Source organism: Zootoca vivipara, chromosome 7 (genome assembly GCF_965207765.1).
Source record: "Zootoca vivipara chromosome 7, rZooViv2.hap1.1, whole genome shotgun sequence".
Lineage (NCBI taxonomy): Eukaryota > Metazoa > Chordata > Lepidosauria > Squamata > Lacertidae > Zootoca > Zootoca vivipara.
In genome coordinates, this window is record NC_142590.1 from 89,392,306 (window position 1) to 89,414,073 (window position 21,768).

A 21,768-nucleotide genomic window follows, 5' to 3' on the forward strand; every position below is an offset into this window, starting at 1 on the left:
CCTTCCCGCAAAAACTTCACACAAACACTATGGAAATGAATGAAAGTTCACTACCCCCGATCTCTCTCCCCCCCATCTGTCTCTCCCCCTCTCTTCTTCACCCAACCCTCCTCCTCCTCCTCCTCCTCCTCCTCCTCCTTCTTCTTCTTCTTCTTCTCCGGAGATTCCTCGTAGCCGAGTAATTATTGTGTTCCATAAACACGGTTTTAACAATGAGTCCGTAAGTGGATTGTGGAGGCCAATTCTGGATCCACACATCCTTCCACAGTGAGGACATTGGTTTCCAGGCGGGAGTTGATCAGGGTGTGGATTCGCCAAGCCAGTGTGGATTTTTGTTTTTTTTCAAAAAGTCTGGCCCACCACATGGTCTGAGGGACGGTGGACCAGCCCGCAGCTGAAAAAGGTTGCTGACCCTTGGTCTACAACAATAGTGTCTCACATAGAATATAACTGATCTGTAGAAAGGGCTCTCATGAACTGAAAGTTGACTGTATGGACTCTTGTAGCTCAATAATATCTTTAATAAAAACTTTTTTTAAAAAAAATAGAAGGCAGCTTCCTACGGTTTTCAGGGAGCAGAGCTTCATCTCCAAACTGCTTTGCATTCATCTGCATTCTACACTGTTATGATTAGATCCAATACGTCCCTTAATATCTGTTCTGCACCACTTTCTCCTGGAATCAAAGTTTCGCCTTGTTTTGTATCGTGCTGTTTTCTCTTTTTAAGCCTTTAGATTTTCAAATCCAGTCCAAATAGCAGCATTCTACCAACTTGTCTCCGACCCACAGAAATAATTTTTATTGTGCCTTCGGGAGAATTTGCCCTTGCGATAGGTATTGCGGTAGTTGTACACAATTAGCTTTCAATATTGTTAGAACCTGCAAAGGTTTCAGAATAAATACTACTCCGGTTCCAATTGGGGCATTTCCTGGTGGCTGAAATCTTTTAACTTTTAATGCCATAGATCAGGCATCCCCAAACTTCGGCCCTCCAGATGTTTTGGACTACAATTCCCATCTTCCCCGATCACTGGTCCTGTTAGCTAGGGATCATGGGAGTTGTAGGCCAAAACATCTGGAGGGCCACAGTTTGGGGATGCCTGCCATAGATGTTCCATGGGAGGTGGGTGGGTGCTTTCATACCCTCCAACCAGGGCACAAAAAAAAACGGGATTTGCATCTTCCAGGGCTGGGCTCCCGTGTGAATCACATGACGTGATCATGGCCCCAAAAGACAGGCTTGGGGCGGCACCATGCGAGATCACGGCTCCCCCAAAAGTGTCTAGTGTGAGATTGCGGTGCCCAAATTGGCCACCATGCTCTCGTGCGAAACAATGGGATATCCTGATTTTTACCAGGGCACTTGAGGGGGTTGCATCGTAGCGCAACTTTTGCTGCCCCTACCTAAAGAAAAGTCAGGGCAAAAGTCGAGATGGGTCCTTAGAAAACTCTGCTCAAATACAGGAACAAAACCCAAACAATATTGCAGTCGCTCCTTCCAGATCTGACAGTGTGAAAAAAGAGTAAAGGTCACTACCGTTGCCTATGGCAATTGCTGGATAATAATAATAATAATAATAAATTCATACAGATAAACTGCATTAACCACATCTGCTGAAAATCTTCCAGAGAGTGCCCCCCCCGGGTTTTTACATATGTGCAGAGTTCCTATTTAAAGATGAATTTATCCAATTCACACTTTCTCGAGTACCAAAACACAGCCATTCTATGAAATTCACACTTACCTGACCTTTGCGGTGCAGTTCTCCAACCAAACGATTTGACCAAAATGCCCTTAATGGGGAAAAGCATGTGTAAAAAGGAATATACTAGTGAAAACAACAATATATATATACATACACACACACACACACACACACACACACACACACACACACACACACATATTGCATGTAAGGAAATTGCTTGAAAATGGTGTGCAGGAGTCAAATCTGCGTACAAAAATGTGCTTATTGGGAGAAAATGGCACAAAAATGCTGATGAATGTACATGACAGTTGGGTTTAAAACAAAAACGTAAATTGCTGCAGATCTGTAGAAAAATGAATTTGACATTGGGGGGGAAATAGAAACTGAGCAGAACAAAATCGACAGTTCCTTCCATCCCTATAATAATAATAATAATAATAATAATAATAATAATAATAATAATAATTTATTTATACCCCGCCCATCTGGCCGGGTTCCCCCAGCCACTCTGGGCAGCTTCCAACAAAACATTAAAATACAGAAATCCATCAGACATTAAAAGCATCCCTAAACAGGGCTGCCTTAAGATGCCTTCTAAAGGTCTGGTCATTGTTGTTCTCTTTGACCTCTGGCGGGAGGGCATTCCACAGGGTGGGTGCCACTACCGAGAAGAAGAAACCCCAAACAACTGACAAATATTTTCCCCCATGATAGAGCTCAAAACCAGGAAGAGCCACCGACCAATGATGCTTTGTGTCCAACAAGTCTCATGCTTAATCCCCGGTAGAGATGGAAAAGGTTCTGTCACTGAAACCATTGAGTCTTTGCCAATCAGTGTAGACCAGGCATGGCCAAACTTGTCCCTCCAGGTGTTTTGGGACTACAATTCCCATCATCCCTGACCACTTGTCCTGTTAGCTAGGGATGATGGGAGTTGTAGTCCCAAAGCACCTGGAGGGCCAAGTTTGGCCATGCCTGGTATAGAGACCATGGTTAGGTACCAACTACAGCTCCCATCAGCCATGACCATTGCCCATTCCGGCTGGGAGGTGATGGGAGCCCAATATGAGAAGGGTACAGGTAAGCCACAACACATTAAGGCAGGGGTGGGGAATGAGTGGCATTCCAGATGTTGTTCCCATCTGGAAATTGGACTATAATACCTCAAGGACCGTCTCCCCCCATATGAACCGCCCCAGACCCTGAGATCATCACCTGAGGCCCTTCTTCACGCGCCTCCTCCGTAAGAGGTACGGAGGGCGGCAACATGAGAACAGGGCCTTTTCTGTGGTGGCTCCTCATCTTTGGGATGCTCTCCCCAGGGAGGCTCGCCTGGCGCAATTGTTCCATATCTTTAGGTGTCAGGCAAAAACATTCCTTTTCTCTCCCCCCTGCCGGCCTCTGGCTAATTAAACTACCCATAGAGGGTTTGTTGTATTTGTTTGTTACCGCGTTACATATTTTTGTGTTCATAAACTGCCCTGTGGTCCTCGGATAAAGGGTGGCATATAAAATAAATAAATAAATAAATAAATAAATAAATAAATAAATAAATAAATAAATAAATAAGACAACCATCCCGGATTCAGGTACCGTAGTCTGATGCAGTTGAAATAAAATTTTAAAAAATTAAAAATTGTCCAGTAGCACCTTAGAGACCAACTAAGTTTGTTCTGGGTCTTCAGTATATCTGAAGAAGTGTGCATGCACATGAAAGCTTATACCCAGTACAAACTTAGTTGGTCTCTAAGGTGCTACTGGACACTTCTTTAATTTTTTAAATTCATTTCAAAACCATCCTCGATCATTGGTCACTCTGGCCGGGCTGATGGAAGCTGGAAATGTAACTACATCTGGATGGCTGTTTGTTCCCTGCTCCTGTGTTAATTGTTGCTAAACACAAACAGACAGCATATTGGAGAACATCACTCAGAAGTCTCTGCCACTTTCCTTCCCACTGCTGTGCCACAAGTTGCAAACCACAGGTGTTAGATTGCAGTGCCCTTTACATCTGGGTCAGTGGTTCCCTTCCCCCCCCCTCCGACAACCAAGGTTTGCTTGGCGTGGGGTGAGCAAACTACGAGTCCAAGATTGGAGGACATGACAAGTTAAGGTTTGGGCCCAGACCTGAAAGATCCGGGTGTTAAAATCTCCAGGTGAGCACGTTCTCTGGGTCTCATCAACATCAGAAGCCCAGCTGGGGGCGGGGGACACGAGGGAGAGCCGAAAAAAGGTTGCCCCTATTTTGCGGGTTTCCTTCCTAAGTGAGGATGTGATGGGCTCCCTCTTTTTATCCTTCCTCCAAGTTTACTGAGACAAGCCTTCGGAATTTAAGGTGCATATGATGTTGAGCATAGGGCTCCTTTCAGGGCAAACTGGATTTTCACTTTGGCACTGGAAAAGGCATGCGAGAGATTTTCACATTTTCAACCCTGAAGGCAAAGAAACGGGAAGGTTTTGGGGAAAACGAAAGCGGTTGCCGAGCTCGTGCAATTTCTACACCAGTTTTTTCTCTCGATGGATTCCAACTTTTACATGAAAGGAGCGTTAAAGAAATTCATGGAGGAGAAGGCTCTCAAAGGCTACTAGTTATGATGGGCTATACCAGGGGTCAGCAACCTTTTTCAGCCGTGGGCCAGTCCACCGTCCCTCAGACCATGTGGTGCGCCAGACTATACCGTATTTTGAAAAAAAAAAATGAACGAACTCCTATGCCCCACAAATAACCCAGAGATGCATTTTAAATAAAAGCACACATTCTACTCATGTCAAAACACGCTGATTCCCAGACCGTACGAGGGCTGGATTGAGAAGGTGATTGGGCCGGATCCAGCCCCCAGTCCTTAGGTTGCCTACCCCTGGGCTATATGTTGTCTCCAGGATCAGAGCTCTATAGTATTCCTCTTGGATATCAGTCGCTTGGGAACAAAGCTATTGCACTCAAGCCCTGCTTGTGGGATTCCCATTGAGAAAGCTGACTGTCCACGGTGAGACTAGATAGGCCTTCGGTCCAATCCAGCACGACACTTCCAAGGTTATTATGTGAATACATTCCCCCTCTTATTCATAATGAACTCCCATTAGGAAGAACTTCCTGACAGTAAGAGCTGTTCGGCAGTGGAATTTGCTACCAAGGAGTGTGGTGGAGTCTCCTTCTTTGGAGGTCTTTAAGCAGAGGCTTGACAGGCATATGTCAAGAATGCTTTGATGGTGTTTCTTGCTCGCCAGGGGGTTGGACTGGATGGCCCTCTTGGTCTCTCCCAACTCTATGATTCTATGATTCTAAGTCTTAGCACATACAGCCAATTGCAAATGTTCAAAGCTCGAAACATACTCGATCACCTTAATCCTGACAAACCAGCCCTGTAAGGCAGGCCAGTATAATTAACCCCTTCCTGCAAGTGGTTGAGGCTGTGTGTGTTTGTGTTGAGGCTAAGCCAGGCACCCCCAAACTCGGTCCTCCAGATGTTTTGGGACTACAATTCCCATCATCCCTAGCTAACAGGACCAGTGGTGAGGGATGAAGGGAATTGTAGTCCCAAAACATCTGGAGGGAGAAGTTTGGGGATGCCTGGGCTAAACAGAATAGTCCCCTGCCTTAAGGTTCCTTAGCAGCTTGTGGCTGCAATGAGATTTGAACTATGGTTGTAATGGACTAGGACCTGGGACACCAGGGTTCAAATCCCCACTCTGCCATGAAGCTCATTGGGTGACCTTGGGTCAGTCACTGTCTCTCAGCCTTGTCTACCTCACAGGGCTGTTGTGGGATTAAATGGGCAGGGGAGAATCCTGCAAGTCACATTTGCTTCTTGGAGAAAAGGGTGAGCTATAAATGTAATAAAGACCTCTCCAGCATTTCCTCGAAGAAGCGGTAGGATATGCGCAGTGACCACGCGTCCACTGGGCGGCAGGTGAGAGACCTGGGGAGCCACCTCTGCCGCAGGGTCTTCGAGTTCCCCTTCGGACATGACCCACTGGGAGCGTCAGGAAGTGGGGTGGCAACGACCCGGCTTCCGCGCTATCCAAACTTGCGAAGGAAGGGCGCTTTGCACGTGCTCAGAGGCACTCCTGGCACTCCACACCTGCCCGTTCCTTTCGGCAGCGTTCTGCCCTGAATCCGAATCCCATCTCAGATTAAACTTCCAACAAAAATAATGCTAACAATAATCAAAGCAGTTCAAAGAAAAGCGCGTGGCGAAGCGCCTGAACTTTCTCACGCGCGGAGCCCCTAAAAAAAACCCCCACCCACCTCAAAAACCCCACCCACCCCCCAAAATACTACTCCGCTCTGCAACTTGCGCCGTCGGCGGATGCAATGCAGATGACGAGCAGGTTCGATTTTCTTTCTCCCATTTGCAAGCCTCTCTCTCCCTGCTGCTTGAGCGGTTCCTTTGCACGGTGCAGCAGCAGGCGCTGGGTTTGCAATGCATGCATGCACCCGGGAAAAGGTGTGTATGTGCGCATGCATGGGTGTGCATGAGCTGCGGGTGGTTTGGCAACCCCTACTGCCCGGTCCCGGGAAGAGGGGGGTGGGGAGAGAGAGAGAGAGAGAGGAGCGGGAAGGGGGCTGGTTGGTTAGCTCTTGACGCGAGGAAGTGCAAAACAGCAGTTGCTTTAGGAAGTCAATCGCTGGGGCTGGGGGACGCGTGCGCAGTGGAGACCCTGCCAGCCAGTATTTTTTTTCTTCTTCTTCAAAGCTTGCTTTCCAATTCTCTCTTCGCCTCCTTCCTTCCCCCCTCCCTTTCCTCAAAGGGTGTCGATTCTGGAGCTTTAAAATAAGAGGCGAGGAAGAAGCAGTCCGGGGGGAGGAAGGCAAGCAAGGCAGGCAGGCACGGATGTGCTCCAGCCGGCGGGGGGAGGCTGCAGGGGCCTCGGATGCAGAGAACGTGAGTAACCCCCACTCTTTTTCTTTTGCAAAAATATATATATTCTCTTATCTACGGAAAGACAGACAGCAGCCACTCTCCATGGTCCTCGGCGCGGGTGCAAAAGAGAAGCGATCGGGCCGGGGGTGGGGGTGGGGGGCAGAGGAGGGGGTGTTTCCTTGGAGGAGGGAAGGGAAAGAGCAGAATCGGAGCAGACCTTGCAAGAGAGAGAGAGGAAAAGCCCCTCCGCCCCTCCCCGGTCCTCTTCCTGTCTTTGCATCGCGTTGCAAAAGAGAGAGAGAGAGAGAGAGAGACGAAAAACGGCTTTCCTGAAACTGCCGCGCGGGGAAGCGAGCGAGCCTCTTTCTCTCTCCCTCCCGTCTTCATAAATGCATCAAGTGTGCCACTGGGGTGGGGGGGTGGGGGCAGGGAGAGAGAGATCCACTTGCAATGGACTGGGAGGAGATGGGCAGCCAAGGGTGGAGGTGGAAGGAAAGAAATAAGCCAACACACACACACACACACACCCCAGCTGCTTAGTGCCTGCAAATTTCTGGACTTGGAGGGGAAGGAGGCAAAGCGGGTGCGTTTGGAGGGGGGGTGGCCGCGTCCCGTTTTGCCAGCTGAGCGAGGGTCTCTCTCCACACCCCCTGTGCTGAGGCGGGGGGGGGGGCATTGCATTAAAAAAAACACACACACCCGCCGTATGGCCCTTTTGAAATCAAAGCCATGTGCGGTGGTTTGCATCCGATTTGAGAGAGAGAGAGGAAGCCTTCTCTATGCGTGGCTTTTGCTCGGAAGGGGACTGGAGAAGGGGATCCTGAATGGGAGTTTGCATCGCTTGCAACGCAGCCGGTTGCCAGCTCGGGTGGGGTGGGGGGTTCTTCCCTTTTTGAAGGTGCAGCCAGGGCAGGAGGCTGGCGCGCGCCCTCTCGCTTCCTCCTCCTTGACCCGAGGATTTGCCGGGCGTGTCGCGTGGCGAGTGATGCCCGCCAGCCCTTGCACGAGTTGCTCGGAGCAAATGTCTCTCTCTCTCTCTCTCTCTCTCTCTCTCTCTCTCTCTCTCTCTCTCTCTCTCTGTGTGTGTGTGTAAAAATATATATAACATGCACTTAAAAAATAAATAAATCAAGGATGCGTTGGAAAGCTCCTTCAAGAGGGCGCTCCCAGCAGCCTTCCTCGCCCCCCCTCCCCCGGCTGGGCTGCAGTCCCTTCCTAGCTGGCATCCATGCCTGCCTGCCTGCATTGCAAGAGTGTTTCCCCCACCCCGCCCGCTCTGCTGCATCCTCGCCCTCCCCTGGACGGTGGAGGGAAGGGAGGTGCAGGGGCTTTCCCTTTCCAGAGTCTGCGGTGGGGGTTTCCCCTCCTCCTCCTCCTCTTCCTCCCTGCAAATATTCTGTCTGTCTCTCTCTCTCTCCAATTCCTCTTTCCCCCTCCCCACTTTTCAGCCCCACCCTGGAGAGCTGGCATCCTCTGCCGGAGCAGGGAACCCCTGCTTTTGCACAGGGAGAGACAGCCCGCAGCAGAAATCTCCCCCTTTTCTAGAGCAAGGAAATGTGTGTGTGGGGGGGGGGAGTATTCGGCTGTGGGATTTCCCTGTCTTTTAATTCCGGGGCTTCCCAGCGGAGAGAAAACCCGGCCTTGCCGAAGGAAGAGCTGCGAATTGCCTGGCACCCCACCGCATTACCTCCGAAAGCCCAGTTTAGTAGTGGCTCTTCTCCGGCATCCATGCTCTCTTTGCATGCAGAAATCCCCACGGTGGAATCCTTGGGGGCAGGAAATCTCTGCCTTGGTGAAGGACAGCTGCCAGTCAGAATAGACGAGCCACTGGACAGGAGGAGCCAGACAGATCTGCTTCAGTTACAAGGGACCTTGTTTGTTTGTTTTTTAACGACTGCCTGCTAAAAGTACCGTGGCGATATACGTAGTTTTGGCCTTGCTCGGATTCGATCTCATGACAACCCTGTGATGGAGGTCATTGCTAGCTCCCGCGTTGCAGATTTTGGAAAGAAAAAAAAGAAAAAGCAAAGGGTGCAAAAGAGCTTCAGGCTAGGGAGGGATCTGAACCCTGGGTGGCTTGGATTTTTATATTCATTTTATTGCTTTTTTATCTTACATGGTTCTCCCTTTCCTCATTCAATCCTGTGAGGTGGTTAAGGATGAGAGGCAGTGGCTGACCCAAGGTTACCCATTGAGCTTTGTGAATGAGCCAGGATTTGAACCCAGGTCCCGGTTCGGTTTTGCTGTCCTCCTGGTAGAACCCTGAGTTGCCTGCAGAATGTCCAGTCTTTGTAGATACCGCCTCTTCTCTGTCTTTGAGAGCCAGCGTGGGGTAGTGGTTAGAGCAGGGGTCAGCAACCTAAGGCTCATAGGCCAGAAGCGGCCCACGGAAGTCGTCCTGAACCGAGCTGCCTGCTCGTGTGTGGCGCTAAACCAGCACGGTGCGGGGACTCGCTTCTGTGGCACTGGAAATTGTGTCTGCGCGTGTGCAGACGCTGAAAATTGCAGGGGGAGTGCGTGATCCGGCCCACAGAGGGATCTCTGCAGGACCCATCCGGCCCAGGCAAGATAAACCTTGCTGACCCCTGGGTTAGAGTGTCGGACTAGGACCTTGGGAAGTCAGGGTTCGAATCCTCACTTGGTCAGGAAACTCACTGGTTGACCTTGGGAGTCGGTCACTCCTCGTTAGAAACTCAGATGTATAAGCTTAGGTGCTAAATAGCTCCTTAAACCAGGGTTATAGTCGCCGAAACAGAACGCCTTGTTGCCATTTTGGGGCCGGGCAGCTCAAAAGTCATACGTTTCAACGTGAGTTTTTGGTTCCTGAAATTCGTTCCGATTGTGCAGATAAAGTACAATGGGTGGAATTCTACAGGGTGTGTTGTTAGTGTGTGAAAACAGTCACAGTCCGAAGACACCTGGGCATGTGCCTCCAGATGGTGGAGATGTCAGACACCATTCCTAGCACCTGGGCATCTTCACTTGGTCACAAGTGGCCGGTATCCGGGTGCAAAATGCGCCTGGCAAATTTTGAACTCGCTGCCTCTCAGCCTAACCTACCTCGCAGGGCTGTTGTATGGATTAAATGAGTAGGGATAGAAGCACGTTTGCCACCATGAGCTTCGTGGGGGCGGGGAATGTGAGATGCAAATGCAAGTAACAAATATATCCCGTTAAAGATGAGGAAACATCTTTTTCTGCCAATCAGAGAGGTCGGGCAGACCAGTGGAGTCTGCCTAAGGCATCCTTCTGCTTTTCTGTAACTTTTTTTGTTGAATTCAGGAGGAATTGGTGAAAATGGGTGTAGCATTCGGCTACGCCTGTGTGAATTGCAATTTGTCTCGTCCAGCATTTGGGGGTATCTTAAGCCCAGTGGCTGTACCTATCGATCTGGACGGGGGACCGTTCAGATTGCAAAAACAAACGGCTGCTCCCTCCGTTTGTTTTGCTTTCCTGGCACGGGCGACGCGCAGCTGCGGTTTTGCAAAACGGAGAAACGTCAAAATGGGAATGATGCGAGAGTCAATTAAAAGATCATTTATAAAACCACATTTATTTATTTATTTATTTATTTATTAAAAAGGACTCCCACACTCGCTGCTTGGAGCCTAAGCTGCTCTCAGCTAGCGCCAACGAAGGCGGCGGCACAATTTGCCAGCCAGGTGGGGGCGGGCAGGTGGCGTGTTCCCCCCAGGAGGGAACCTGAGCAACATGCAGGAGCCTCTGTGCATGCCCAGCACCCAAATGTGGAAGGGATCCCCAGAGGGGATGGCAATACCCCTTGAGAAACAAATACTGCACCTATCCAGCCCACCCTCTCATTCTCCAAAGCAGTTTCCTCAATGTGGCAGCACCCAGATATTTTGTACTACCGGTACAGCTCCCAGTTGCACGCCAAAACACCTGTGTGTGTGTGTGTGTGTGTCGTTTTGCATTCGCATGAATTAAGTATTTTAGTGTGCCAGAACTTTGGAACTCCCTGTCTCTTGATCTCAGGCAAGGGCGCCTTTGCTGTACAGTACTTTTCTCGGCAGCTGCTACAAACATTTTTGCGTGTGAAGCCTCTCTGGGAATTTAGAAAGTTGTTGCGAGTTTTAATCTGTTTTTTAGTTTACTGTTATTTTAATGTTGCAAAAGTCTTAAATGTTGCCGATTCTCCTTATTGGTGATTTTATTCATTTTATCTTTTCCCCCGCAAACTGCTTTGAGGTTTTGTTTGTTTGTTTGCAACCAGGCAGTCAATCAGTGTTACGAAATAAATAAAAATAAATCGATTAGGATGAGCTGCTTGATGCTGACCGATTTAGCTAAGTATGGTCCACACTCCACTGGCTGGCTGTGACTCTGCAGGATTGTAGCAGCTAAGAAAATGAATTTCAACAGGGACAAATGTCAGGTTCGGCACTTAGGCAGGAAGAACCAGCTGCACAAATATAAGATTGGGGGGGGGGGCAACCTGGCTTGCTGGCAGTACACGTGAAAAGGATCTAGGGGTCTTGGTGGACCACAAACTGAACATGAGTCAACAGTGCGATGGATTATTTTGAGAGATTAGCTAATTTTGTTTGAGAGAGAGAGAGAGAGGATTCCCTTCTTTTCTTTTGATAGATAAGTGATGTCAGACTAATCTGATCTCATTTTTTGACAGAATTACAAGCCTGTAGATGAAGGGAACGCTGTGGATGTAGCCTATCTTGATTTCAGCAAGGCCTTTGACAAGGTGCCCCATGATATTCTTGTAAAGAAGCTGATAAAATGTGGGCTAGACAATGCTACCATTCAGTGGATTTGTAACTGGCTTACTGACCGAACCCAAAGGGTGCTCATCAATGGCTCCTCCTCATCCTGGAGAGTAGTGACTAGTGGGGTGCCACAGGGTTCTGTCTTGGGCCCAGTCTGATTCAATATATTTATCAATGACTTGGATGATGGGCATCCTGAGCAAGTTTGCAGATGACACCAAATTGGGAGGGGTGGCTAATACCCCAGAGGACAGGATCACACTTCAAAATGACCTTAACAGATTAGACAACTGGGCCAAAGCAAACAAGATGAATTTTGACAATGAGAAATGTAAAGTACTACACTTGGGCAAAAAAAATGAAAGGCACAAATACAGGATGGGAGACACCTGGCTTGAGAGAAGTACATGTGAAAAGGATCTAGGGGTCTTGGTGGACCACAAGCTGAACATGAGTCAACAGTGCGATGGATTATTTTGAGAGATTAGCTAATTTTGTTTTAGAGAGAGAGAGAGGATTCCCTTCTTTTCTTTTGATAGAAAAGTTGTTTCTGTGCGTCAGTAAAGCCTGGGGCTTTTCCAACTGTACTGATGCTTTGATCTTGTTACCTCGTGTTAGGTGAATATCCTGGTGACATTCACAAGCTGAGCTTTCTATTAGGAAGTGTGTTGCATATCACCGTCAGCACGCATGTCTCTCTTTAAAGGTCCCTGCCCCAGAGAGCCTACAATTGAAGATCTGACTGTGGGAAGCCTAAGGGGGACGGAGGAGAGAAGGGTGAATGGAAGGATATGTACCCTGTTCAGTTACACGTACTCGGGCTTTGTTTCCATAGCGAAGAGATGGAGCGTTTTCCATTCAGCCCTGTACTCGTCACATGCAGCACTGTTCCCATTCTGCTGCGATTCGCCTTCTGCCATAAACAACACTTTTTGTCTCATTTTGTCTGCTGCGGCAAAAGTACGTAATTCGGATCAGTTATGTTATTCCACCCCATTCATTTGCAAAAGCAGGTGGGAAGGGAACGTGATTGTTTGCAGACTGAAAGCAACCGGGACAATAGCAAATCCTCATCGTATTGGCCAGGTGGATTTCCGTTCCGGACAATAGACGGGTATGCCGACTACGGCAGATTGCACCCCTGTTTCCATTTCTGTTCGAATTCTCCAACGTGGCATCCCTAGTGAGGACTAAGAGGCTGTGCCAAAAGCTTTATAGGAAGAATGGCTCTGGGTTGTATGGATGGAGAGAGAAACGGAGGACAAGGCCCTAGAATTAAGGATGAGGGGAGATAATAATAATAATAATAATAATAATAATAATAATAATAATAATAATAATAATAATGACTTATTACCGTGTTTCTCATATTTTAAGGCATCCCCAAAAAATAAGCCATGACAGGATTTCTAAGGGTTAGTGAAAAATAAGACATACCCCGAAAATAAGCCATGTCGTGTAGCCCCGACCGAGCGAGAGGCGAAGGCGCGGGACCCAGCAGGAGCTCCCTGCCTGCTTCCCCGAGCCGTCGCGCATCGGGGGACAGAGCCGAAGATCGGCGGGCGCTCCTTGCTGGGCTTGACAAGCCCGGGAAACAGCGCCCGCCGATCTTCGGACCTGTCCTGTGTGACAGGCGGGGGTGGGGGGGGAAGCGGAGATCATGCTCCGCTCTCCCCCCACCCCCGCCTGTCACCGAAGATCGGCGGGCGCTGTTTGCTGGGCTTGACAAGCCCGGCAAACAGCGCCCGCCGATCTTCGGACCTGTCCTGTGTGACAGGCGGGGGTGGGGGGAAGCGGAGATCGTTCTCCGCTCTCCCCCCACCCCCGCCTGTCACCAAAGATCGGCGGGCGCTGTTTGCTGGGCTTGACAAGCCCGGCAAACAGCGCCCGCCGATCTTCGGACCTGTCCTGTGTGACAGGCGGGGGGGGAAGCGGAGATCGTTCTCCGCTCTCCCCCCACCCCCGCCTGTCACCAAAGATCGGCGGGCGCTCCTTGCTGGGCTTGACAAGCCCGGCAAACAGCGCCCGCCGATCTTCGGACCTGTCCTGTGTGACAGGCGGGGGTGGGTGGGGAAGCGGAGATCGTGCTCCGCTCTCCCCCCACCCCCGCCTGTCACCAAAGATCGGCGGGCGCTCCTTGCTGGGCTTGACAAGCCCGGCAAACAGCGCCCGCCGATCTTCGGCCCTGTGCTGTATGACGGGCGGGGGTGGGGGGAAGCGGAGATCGTGCTCCGCTCTCCCCCCACCCCCGCCTGTCACCAAAGATCGGCGGGCGCTCCTTGCTGGGCTTGACAAGCCCGGCAAACAGCGCCCGCCGATCTTCGGCCCTGTGCTGTATGACGGGCGGGGGTGGGGGGAAGCGGAGATCGTGCTCCGCTCTCCCCCCACCCCCGCCTGTCACCGAAGATCGGCGGGCGCTCCTTGCTGGGCTTGACAAGCCCGGCAAACAGCGCCCGCCGATCTTCGGACCTGTCCTGTGTGACAGGCGGGGGTGGGGGGGGAAGCGGAGATCGTGCTCCGCTCTCCCCCCACCCCCGCCTGTCACCAAAGATCGGCGGGCGCTCCTTGCTGGGCTTGACAAGCCCGGCAAACAGCGCCCGCCGATCTTCGGCCCTGTGCTGTATGACGGGCGGGGGTGGGGGGAAGCGGAGATCGTGCTCCGCTCTCCCCCCACCCCCGCCTGTCACCGAAGATCGGCGGGCGCTCCTTGCTGGGCTTGACAAGCCCGGCAAACAGCGCCCGCCGATCTTCGGACCTGTCCTGTGTGACAGGCGGGGGTGGGGGGGAAGCGGAGATCGTTCTCCGCTCTCCCCCCACCCCCGCCTGTCACCAAAGATCGGCGGGCGCTGTTTGCTGGGCTTGACAAGCCCGGCAAACAGCGCCCGCCGATCTTCGGCCCTGTGCTGTGTGACAGGCGGGGGTGGGGGAGAAGCGGAGATCGTGCTCCGCTCTCCCCCCACCCCCGCCTGTCACCGAAGATCGGCGGGCGCTCCTAGCTGGGCTTGACAAGCCCGGCAAACAGCGCCCGCCGACCTGTGCTGTGTGACAGGCGGGGGTGGGGGGGAAGCGGAGATCGTTCTCCGCTCTCCCCCCACCCCCGCCTGTCACCGAAGATCGGCGGGCGCTCCTTGCTGGGCTTGACAAGCCCGGCAAACAGCGCCCGCCGATCTTCGGCCCTGTGCTGTGTGACAGGCGGGGGTGGGGGAGAAGCGGAGATCGTTCTCCGCTCTCCCCCCATCCCCGCCTGTCACCGAAGATCGGCGGGCGCTCCTAGCTGGGCTTGACAAGCCCGGCAAACAGCGCCCGCCGACCTGTGCTGTGTGACAGGCGGGGGTGGGGGGGAAGCGGAGATCGTTCTCCGCTCTCCGCCCACCCCCGCCTGTCACCGAAGATCGGCGGGCGCTGTTTGCTGGGCTTGACAAGCCCGGCAAACAGCGCCCGCCGATCTTCGGCCCTGTGCTGTATGATGGGCGGGGTGGGGGGAAGTGGAGATCGTGCTCCGCTCTCCCCCCACCCCCGCCTGTCACCAAAGATCGGCGGGCGCTGTTTGCTGGGCTTGACAAGCCCGGCAAACAGCGCCCGCCGATCTTCGGCCCTGTGCTGTGTGACAGGCGGGGGTGGGGGAGAAGCGGAGATCGTTCTCCGCTCTCCCCCCACCCCCGCCTGTCACCAAAGATCGGCGGGCGCTCCTTGCTGGGCTTGACAAGCCCGGCAAACAGCGCCCGCCGATCTTCGGCCCTGTGCTGTGTGACAGGCGGGGGTGGGGGAGAAGCGGAGATCGTTCTCCGCTCTCCCCCCATCCCCGCCTGTCACCGAAGATCGGCGGGCGCTCCTAGCTGGGCTTGACAAGCCCGGCAAACAGCGCCCGCCGACCTTTGCTGTGTGACAGGCGGGGGTGGGGGGAAGCGGAGATCGTTCTCCGCTCTCCCCCCATCCCCGCCTGTCACCGAAGATCGGCGGGCGCTCCTAGCTGGGCTTGACAAGCCCGGCAAACAGCGCCCGCCGACCTGTGCTGTGTGACAGGCGGGGGTGGGGGGGAAGCGGAGATCGTTCTCCGCTCTCCGCCCACCCCCGCCTGTCACCGAAGATCGGCGGGCGCTGTTTGCTGGGCTTGACAAGCCCGGCAAACAGCGCCCGCGTGCACTTTATTAAAAAATAAGACATCCCTCAAAAATAAGCCATGTCGTGTTTTTTTGAAGAAAAAATTAATATAAGACATGACTTATAATATGAGAAACACGGTATTTATTCCCCAGCCACTCTGGGCAGCTTCCAACGGAACATTAAAATACAATAATCTAGTAAACATTAAAAGCTTCCCTAAACAGGGCTGCCTTCAGATGTCTCCTAAAAGTCTGGTAGTTGTTTTTCTCGTTGACATCTGGTGGGAGGGCGTTCCACAGGGCGGGTGCCACCACTGAGAAGGCCCTCTGCCTGGTTCTCTGTAACTTGGCTTCTCACAGCGAGGGAACCGCCAGAAGACCCTCGGAGGAGGACCTCAGTGTCCGGGCAGAACGATGGGAGTAGAGACGCTCCTTCAGGTATACTGGACCGAGGCCAGTGTAGGGGTTCAGTGAGATGCAGGGGTGCAGCCTTTCTGTGACTGAACTGCGCTGCAGCGCAGTGGTTAACGCAACTGGTATTCAGAAGCATTGCTGCTTCCATCATCATCAATATTATCATCATCAATTTAATTTGTTTACCCCCTCCATTCAAAGATCACTGGGCAGTACGAAATGAAAACCCAGGATAGCTCAGTCGGTAGAGCAAGAGACTCTTAATCACAGGGTCATGGGTTCCAGTCCCATGTTGGGCAAAAGATTCCTGCATTCCAGGGGGTTGGACTAGATGAACCTTGGGGTCCCTTCCAAATCTGCAAGTGTACCTATAGAGCACAAAAGACATGGGTGGTTGAATCTTCATACTACACTTCAGTAAAGTCTTGCCTTAAAAAGCATTCCATTCATTCAAAGAACGTAAAAGTAGCCGTTCTGCCCCTGCCAGTGCTCACCCAAATTTCCCTACTTTCCTTAATTGGGAAAATTGAGGGAGAAAGTCCTTAGGGGTGGGTCAGATCTTCTTCCCCCCTCCCTCCAGTTTCCTCGGCTCACAGACTTCTAGGTAGAAGAGGTGAATTGGCTCCTGCTGGATAATAACGACTAGCTAAAACCTTGCAGAAATACTGGAAAGCATTTTTCAGTGCATATGGTGACGGAAGAAGCACAGTCTCCGAAATGTGCCACGGTGGCTCCTGTCACAGTTGCTGCAGCCTATAAATGTATGATTGGGGGTGAAGGTGAGCCTCCTCTAGGGATCCATGAAGCTGTCTGGAAAGCCAACAGTTCTCCTTAAGCAGCTCTGTAGAGCCTTCCAAGAGACCTTGGCAGACATCAGGTTCTTTAAAGAGGCCACTGGCAGAGTCTGACGTTTGGCTGCTCTTCATCTCCCCTCCAGACTAAGTACCGTATCCACACATCCCAAAACAGACCAAATCTCCTTGTTTTCCAGACACCTGGAGTTCCTTGAACTCCGCTGGCCAGATGGCATAGGTCTGGAGTTCCCCTTGCGCTTGAAAAATTGTTGCGTTTATTTTACAGTGGTACCTTGGTTCTCAAACTTAATCCGTTCTGGAAGTCCATTCTGAAACCGGGGTACCACTGTATTTGTTTGTTGGCAACTGTTTGTCTCGGGAGAGACAGTGGAAGAGCGTGCCTTTGGGGCTGAAGTCCAACCGTTGGAGAGTTGCAGCGCCTGCTGTGGCTGTAGAGACCGATATGGGAGAGACACATTTCGTTGCAGCTGGGGCAGATGAAGGTGTCCTGCTGGGCTGCTGCGGAGGCACCATGGTTTTTCTTTTATATTTATTGCATTTATATTCCACTTTTGTTTCCTCCAAGGAGCACACATGGTTCTCCCTTTCTTCATTTAATCTCCACAATGACCCCTGTGAGGTAGGTTAGGCTGAGAGGCAGCAACCGAACCGAAGTCACCCATTGAGCTTCGTGGCCAAGTAGGGATTTGAACCCAGGTCCCAGTCTGACACTAACCGCTATGCCACAGTCTCACTGCCATGATGCTTGTAACAAGGTCCACCCTGTTCCATATACACCTGTCTGATCACCTGAAGAAGCCTTCCTGGTTGTTCCACAGTTAATTCACTTTCGTATAATTTCTTTGTGACGTGAGGCTTTTATCATAGTAATTTGAGGTCCAGCTCTGAGCGCCTTCTGGCGGTTCCCTCATTGCGAGAAGTGGGGTTACAGGGAACCAGGCCGAGGTCCTTCTCAGTAGTGGAGCCCTTCAGATGTCAAGGAAATAAACAACTATCTGACTTTTAGAAGACATCTGAAGGCAGCCCTGTTTAGGGAAGTTGTTAATATTTGATGTTTTATCATGTTTTTAATATTCCGTTGGGAGCCACCCAGAGTGGCTGTGGAAACCCAACCAGATGGGTGGGGTATAAATATATTATTTATTTATTTATTTATTTAGTGTTCCTATTAAAATCAGACAGGCACCTACAATTCTGGTTGTTTGTCGCCATCTGCAGAAAATTTGCTTTGCCAGCGTTTTTGGAGAATTAATTTGATTGTTTGTCATTTGTTCTGTATTTTATGATCTTGTAATTTTTCTCATTTATATATATATACAAATATTACACACACACACACACACACACACACACACACACACACACACTTAGACTGCTTGCAAAGGATATAAGGAAATATTTGTCTCTCTCAGATGGTTTTGTCTGCCTGTGAAAGTGATCCGCCTAGTATATAAGGAGAGACCACCCTCTTGTCTTGGTCAACTTTTCGGCCTCCAGACTGTCGAAAAAATATATAATAAAAATAAAAAAGAGGTTGTAACCAGTGACTTGAAATGGATTTGCTGTCCCACTCTCAACTCTGTCTGCTGCTTTTCCTTACTTGTGGTCTCAAGGCATTTTCAGGTGCAAAACTAGGAGATGTCCAAAGGCATGCCTTTGCAAAATGGGAACAGGCAAGACTGCAATCTTGAAATCTTGTCTCCTCCTTCATAACCAAAGTGGAAATTCCATGCACAGGGGTAGTGTATCATTCAATGGCACAAAATTTGGGGGCAAGGCAGGTTGTGTGGTTTCTCGCCTCCCTGGAAGCAGGGAGCCCTGGTCAAAACAGAAATGGTCAGCAAGGCAATTTTCACGATTATGCATGTGGAAAACATGGGGAGCCAAAGTGTGGCACTGTGTACATACAGCACTGCATTTGTGAGAGCCAAAGAGGAAATTTGTGCAGTGCTATTTAATCAGTACCTTAGGAAGGTGTGGAGTGATGGAGGGTAGGACGTGTTGAATTCTCCAACTTTCAGCTTCCAAAAACGAGGTGTGCTAAAAAGTTGTGACATGACCTGGGAATTCAAAAGATATACACTCAAATGTAATGTGCACCTTTTTTTGGCCAAATTACATCACAAAAATTAGGGTGCACATTAGATTTGATTGTGCATTTACATTCACCAGCAAAAAAAAAATTTGGTTTTGAAAATTGAGGTGTGCATTGGATTCGATGTTGCATTAGATTCGCGTCAATACGGTAAAATGTGTGCAAAGTGGGATAGAAATCATTAGAAATGATTGCCAAGTACTTGCAGTTAAATTATGTATTGCTTTTGTTTTTATTTTTTATTGTTATTAAGCATTGCCTGACATTTTCAGAAGGTAAAATTAAAATTCTTTGTTTTTCTGAAAGCAATTCCTGTGCTTATAATATCCTAGAATTGGAAAGGGACCACGAGGGTCATCTAGTCCAACCCCATGCAAGGCAGGAATCTTTTGCCCAACATGGGACTCGAACCCACAACCAACGCTGAGGTTAAGAGTCTCATGCTCTACCAGCTGATGATTATATTAAAATTATTAGATGCCAAATTTTTGGAGCTGCCATCAAACACTTCCAGCCTCAACAGTCCATTGCTGGTGTAGAATTGGGAACAACTTAAAAATTAAAAAAAATCTCCAAGCATGTCGATGGAGCATTATTTTTAGTGCTTTGCATAATTTATATTGCATGCTGAATTTAGACTTCTTTCTGGCACGTTAGGGCACCTTGGCAGAAAGTGCTATGAGCAACCTTCTCCTTGCAACAGATAAATACCCTTTGCCTCCCACCTCCTTTCCTGTCTCCTTTCCTGCAAAGCCTTTCCACTGCACTGCTCAGGAATGCTTTCCAAAAGGGGGGTTAGGAAATACATTCCATTTTGTCTAAGGGAAATGCTGATTAAATAGCTATTGAGTCTTCTTAAGCTGTCTTTGATAGAGCTTTAACTAGTGATTAATAGGTGCTTATCTGCCCCTGGGTTGTCCGTCCCTCTATAAATTCGCTATTTGTGCAACAGCACTTGGCCGATGTAAATCTTAAGGCTTGGAAGGATTATAGAGATATAACACTAAAGGGAGCCCTTGTATTCTTTTGTGGTGAAAAAACTGATTTTGGGTGTTGTGGAAAGGGTACGTATTTATGTGCATCCACCATAGGAAGAAGAAGAAGAGTTTGGATTTGATATCCCACTTTATCACTACCCGAAGGAGCCTCAAAGCGGCAAACATTCTCCTTTCCCTTCCTCCCCCACAACAAACACTCTGTGGGGTTAGTGAGGCTGAGAGACTTCAAAGAAGTGTGACTAGCTCAAGGTCACCCAGCAGCTGCATGTGGAGGAGTGGGGAAGCAAACCCGGTTCACCAGATTATGAGTCTACCGCTCTTTACCACTACACCACACTGGCATCTTAAGGAGGTTAGAAACCTCCTTGAGTACAGTAAGAAACCGAAACTGAAAAAAACAGTTGTGAACGATACAAACAGAAATAAGACAAAAAACCCAGCACAGAGGTTTAAACAAGCTGAAAACAATTTTTAGCAGAGGAATAAAGACATTTTCTCCCTGTCTTATAATACTCGGGGACGTCCAATGAAGCTGAATGATGGAAGATTCAGGACAGATAAAAGAAAGGGCTTTGGCCATGCCTAGTTAGACTGTGGAACTCCCTCCCACAGGAGGCAGTGGTGGCAACCAACCTAGATGGCGTTAAAGGCAGATCGGACAAATTCGTGGAAGTGAAGGCTGTTGGTAGGTACTTTCTGCCTCCAGTGTCGGAGGCGATATGCCTTTGAATACCAGCTGCTGAGAATCACCACTAGGAAGAGTTCTGTGACACTCAGATCTAGGGTGGATTTGATTTAAATCAGGATTTAAATCACTAGTCAGTAAGACGTGATTTAAATCACTAGTCAGTAAGACTTGATTTAAATCATTTTATTTTATTTTTACAGAAAGTCTCATTCTTGCTGGTATAATCTTAATATTTACAACCAGATGAAGGTTTCATTTTTGGAATAATAAATTTTCAGAGTAGTTTTTACAGTTATATCAAAAATTACCGATTTGGTTGTACTATTAGAAATACATAGACAGATAATGACAAAATTATTCTGAGGTTTAATAAGTTAACTGTTTATATTTGGAAAACTTTTCTGCAGTACTTTATTGGAAGGAGAAAAATAATCATTTCCTTAATAACAATTTAAACAATTTATTTAACTAAAGCGATAACATTGTTATGTATCCATGTTTGTTAACTGATGTGGTTAAACTTTTTTTAAAAAAAAAAACTTAGACTGTTTTAGCACACATGAAAAACTTAAAACAAATCCTTATTTCCTGATGGATAGCCTTTGGACTATAATGTAGCCTAAATAGAAAACAATCTTTAGAAAGATTTTTCCTCCAAAAGCATTTTATTTTAAAAATCCGATTTAAATCAAAAATATCTGATTTTTAGATTTATTTATTTTAAAAAAATCTTTGATTTTTTTTTTTATCCACCCTGCTCAGATCCCTCCTGTATCTGTTTGGTGTCTTCTGGGCATAGCTGCCAAGTTCTGGATTGAAAAATCCGGGTCCAGCAGTGGCATGGCACCAGAAGTCGCTTCTACGCGACTTCCGGACATGCGTAGAAGCAACTTCTGGTGCCGCGCTGCCCATTTCCAAAATGTCCGCGGCGCCAGAAGTCACTTCTACGCACTTCCGGACATGTGTAGAAGCGACTTCTGGCGCTGCGGCCATTTTGGAAATGGGCAGAGTGGCACCAGAAGTTGCTTCTACGCACTTCCGGACATGCGTAGAAGTGACTTCCGATGCCGCCGCCGCCCAATTTCCAGTGCCCATACATGGGCAGAGTGGCACCAGAAACCTGGCCGCCAGCAGGAGCTGCTTTCCGGGGGATTTACGGGATATAAATCCATTTGGGAGACCAGCGGGAAACGGTAAATAAATACGGGGTTTCCCGGGGAAAACGGGGTACTTGGCAGCTATGCTTCCAGGATGCAGAGAAGGGAAACTCTGATCCTAAACATCCACTGCCTTGCGGGATATCTTCAGGAGAAGAAAAGGCTAAGGAGTAAACCCTACA

At 49.4% G+C, this 21,768-nt stretch overlaps 1 protein-coding gene across 1 annotated transcript in view; it reads left to right on the plus strand.

Moving 5' to 3' along the window:
* The first annotated feature begins 6,381 nt into the window (after positions 1–6,381).
* RGS19 (regulator of G protein signaling 19) overlaps positions 6,382–21,768 on the plus strand; it is a 60,152-nt gene continuing 44,765 nt past the window's right edge. Inside the window, exon 1 of the mRNA XM_088674741.1 lies at positions 6,382–6,595. The gene's annotated coding sequence lies outside the window, so the exon portion shown is untranslated. The remainder of the gene's footprint in view (positions 6,596–21,768) is intronic.